Raw genomic sequence first — 4,076 nt, forward strand, 5'->3', positions numbered from 1 at the left:
ACTCTCCACTGTTAGAATTAAACATCCAAGAGGGATATAGACAAAGCAAGAGAGATAAGTACTCATTTTATTCAAAGTGCTATACATGATTTAGTAGCAATGGAACTTTTGATATTTTTGCTGTATGAGCATTTGGTTACCCTCTGTTGCACGCTGGATCTGATGATTGTACTAACTTTCATTGTATCCTTGGCTTTAGTTTAAATCAACTAGTCTCATTTTTTTTGATAGTTTGGTCAACTAGTCTCATGTTATTGCATTATTCCAAATTTTCTGACTAGTGCTCCATGGGGGCTCCATAGCTGTAGCTTGCTCTAGCATTTGGAATTTCGTTCTATATTAGATCACCAATTGTGTCTTTTAGTATGACCCCCCTTTGACAATCATGACAACACTCAATGTGCAACAGAAACATACTGCTTTAGTTACATTGCTAGAATGATAAGTATATCACTCTCTCTCAACATGATGGCTGGTATACTGGTCTGCCAGTAGCTCTATATGAGTAACCAATAAGCCTGACCTTTTAAGTTTTGGAACTCGTTTAGAGTTCCAGGAATGTGTTATATATATATATATATATATGTATGTATATATTAAATAGGTGTCCCTTTGTGCCATATTCTCATTTTTTTAAGGCCAAAGCTGCCTATATATATATGTCATGTACATAATACGTATGCTGCCACCACTTCATTAAAATGGTCTACCTATTTAAATTTGTTGAGTTTCCCCTGTCCAGTAAGTGAGCCAAAATTTGTCATCTCGATAGAGTTCAAAAAATACTCATGCAGGGGCTGGTGTTGGACCAACTAAAACCAATACAGTTAATACAGTCGTTGCATATGATTGTCTTAGCTGAATAATGGTCTGGCAGAATGCTATATTTAAATTTGGACTTTGAATATGATTTTCTTTCATTTTCTGTCATTGTCTTAGTTTTGTTACTATTGTGTTTATTTTATTTTAAAGTTGATTTGGAAATGCATGGAAAATGTTTGTCAAAAAATCTATTTGAAACTTTGAAGTTAAGCTAAGCTATTTTATATGCATGTTGTGTAGTCTTGAGGGAGGTCATCAGATTGTGAAATGCACCGGGATGCTCCCCTAATAGGCTGATTCTTTTCACTTCCTGTTGACAAGAGAAGGATCTAGGCTCTAGCTAAGGTGAAGAACAGAGTTAAAAGGTTGATTCTTTTCACTTCTTGCACCAAGAAGACTATCAATTTCAATTGGCCAATTCCATTTCCAATTTTGGCTATGGGGAATCCAAGAATCAACTGACGGCTTTGTCAACAATAATGAGGACATCTTGTATTTATCACCATAAATCTTGTGTAGAGGGGAAAAAAAGTATGAAATGGACTTGTTCCATGGAAACAAAACACATGGTGTTGTGTTTTAGCCTTCTGTTGTTGCTACGGAATTGAATAGTTGAGCAAGTTGTAGTTGATTTTGTGTTGATGAATATATGTAATGTATACAATTTTGTTTTTGTTATAAGCTTTCTTAATGCATTTTGAATTTCTATCTAGAATAAATGGAATTGTTTTTTATGTATGAATTTGCTTGAAGCAAGCACTCATATTGACGATGACTCAAAAACACAAATTATATCAAAGTGTTTACATTACTCTTATTCTTTTTTTTTTTTTTATAAGGTTTAGATGACTCATTCTTTTGAAAACAAGGAATACATATCAAGAGACTTCAAAGGATGCTTGGCCTATTTTACAATCAACATTTAATTCAAGAGAGCAGACGAAACGAATTTGATCTAAAAATGAACATAGTTTTATTAGAATGTACACTTTGACCACGAGGCCATATAACAATAGTTATGTTGAAATATACACTTTGTTAACAAGAAACAACTCTTCCCATCATCATAAACTCATAATACATAATTCCCACAAATTGTATGCTTCAAGATCAAATTCTTCGACAACCTTAGATAGCATGACCTACTCATTAAGTTCTACTTGGTGTGCCTCTTGCTTCTTGACTGTACATTACAAATGTAATTATAAGTTTAGAACTAAGCCACACATCACATGCATAGGAACACAGCCGGAACATCATGCCGGACATCATAACGATGATTTACACCAGAATGCTCTTTCTTTGCAATAAGGTCTAATTCATCAATGGTGTCCATAGTACCCTTTTCCCATTTTCATGTATATGGTCTGATGTTTTCATGCTGGATTACCTCATCTCCCTCTTCATCACCATAATTATTCGTCTCTTGAGGTGTAAAGGAAGATTGAAGAGGAAGCAGAGTGTGTTCTAACATCCCCTTTCATAACACAAATATCAAAACGAATATTGCTCCTATCACAGCATATTGTTCCTGCATATACATAATAACAAAAAGAAAATTCACTAATTAAAACCCATACATGTATTTCAGAACAGGAACAATAAAATTAGTATCTCTCTAAACTTTAATAACAGTTCATGATTATATTGTTGGATCAAACTCAATCCAAAAGAAAAAAAAATCAGCCCCTGCTCTGTTGCAGAGGGCTAAAGAGGTGGGGTATGCGGGGGGTCCCAAATCCCAAATTAAATTCACCAAACCTTATACAGTTAAACACACAGCCAACATACAGCCATTTAAGATTAAAATTAATTGTTCTCACCAATCAAAAGGAGATATTATGAGGGTTTTATAATCACATGGTCAACTCCTTTCCAGTACATCAATACTGTTGGATAAACTTAATTCTAGATTGGGAAATTTAAAAAAAAAAAAAAAAAAAAAAAAAAAAACCAGAAAGATAGTAGTACTAACCATTAAAGACTGAAGAACACGGGAGTATTTGCACCCATATCAGCAAAGGGGTCTCCAAATGAATCTACAAAAACCACAAATACACGTCAAGACTCAAATAAAACAGAGAAAACAAGAACAAACCAAAGGAAAATAAGGGAACCCATGAGAGAGAAAAGCTTACGGAGTAGAGAGAAAGTGGAAACAGAGCTGAAGAAGAGGTGAGGAGCTAGTATAAAGGAACAAGAGAGAAGAGAGATGATGAGGAGAGAGAGAAGCTTAGGTATTTCCGATGTAGGAAGCGGTGATTTGAGGGATTTCCGATGAGAAAAAGGCTAGTATCGTCTGAAATGGAGATCCGGACTAGTGGCTATGCCGTGAAGAGAGAGCTTCATCAACTTCTCTACACCCGATTCTCTCCAAACCCCAACCTTGCTCTCTGATCTGGGTCTAAAAAGCGCTCTACGAGGCGTGGGGATTTGGCTTCAAATAGTGAGTTCATTCTTCGAATTTGCTGATGGGTCTGAGTTGAGTATGTTGGCAGCGGTGACGACGAGGTTGAGGGAAGCGTGGAGGTGTTGAGAGAGTGGTGGAGGCGAGAGAGACACCGGTTGAAGTGGGAGAGAAAGAGAGAGGAGAGAGTGTTTACTGAAATTGAAATTTGGGAAGCTAATATGAAAAGAAAAGTGAGCACACGGATTGCCAGAGTGGATTGGTGAGGCGTCAAAAGCCTAAGCCATTAGATTAAATCTATGGCTGAGAATTGAGGTATTGCACCCCGTGCAATACCCTAGCTATTGCACTGGATGTGAATCCGGGTTCTCAAATCCCACTTCTGACAAAAACAATCACTTATTTACCAGAAAATAAAAAACTTTAGAATGGAAAGTTTGAATGTTTATGCACGGGGTGCAATAGTTCTAATATCAGCCATTGATTTAATCCAATGGTTTTAAAGGGTTGCCACGTCATCGATCCGTGTCTCACTAATTTTTTTCTCCACTTTCTCCCACTGTCGAATCTCCATGATCATGGCTACAAATGGAACCCTCTAAGGCCAACATGACCACCACCAGCGGTGCTTGCCGGCCTGACCTTCTCCTCTCTCTCTGTTTTCTCGTTCTCTCAGGTTCAGCTGTGGCCAAGCTTCTGCTTGCCCCTTCTCTAGCAATGCTTCTCAGCGGCATCACTGGCGCTGGTGGCCGTTGGTCCTCTCTTTTTCCTTGATTTATTTTATCTTCTATTTTTTATTTCTCTTTATGTTTGCTTTTAAGACAAGACTGAAACCCATGGTTTTTAT

The 4,076-nt window shown here is 37.0% G+C and overlaps 1 long non-coding RNA gene across 1 annotated transcript; it reads right to left on the bottom strand.

The window, feature by feature from the left end:
* Positions 1–2,075: 2,075 nt before the first annotated feature.
* LOC115972847 lies at positions 2,076–3,406 on the bottom strand. The gene is made up of 3 exons (XR_004087550.1): positions 2,961–3,406; positions 2,798–2,861; positions 2,076–2,353 (listed from the first exon to the last, which is right to left on the bottom strand). It is a non-coding gene; the product is annotated as an uncharacterized LOC115972847 (long non-coding RNA).
* Positions 3,407–4,076: the final 670 nt, after the last annotated feature.

Source organism: Quercus lobata, unplaced genomic scaffold (assembly GCF_001633185.2).
Source record: "Quercus lobata isolate SW786 unplaced genomic scaffold, ValleyOak3.0 Primary Assembly Scq3eQI_107, whole genome shotgun sequence".
Lineage (NCBI taxonomy): Eukaryota > Viridiplantae > Streptophyta > Magnoliopsida > Fagales > Fagaceae > Quercus > Quercus lobata.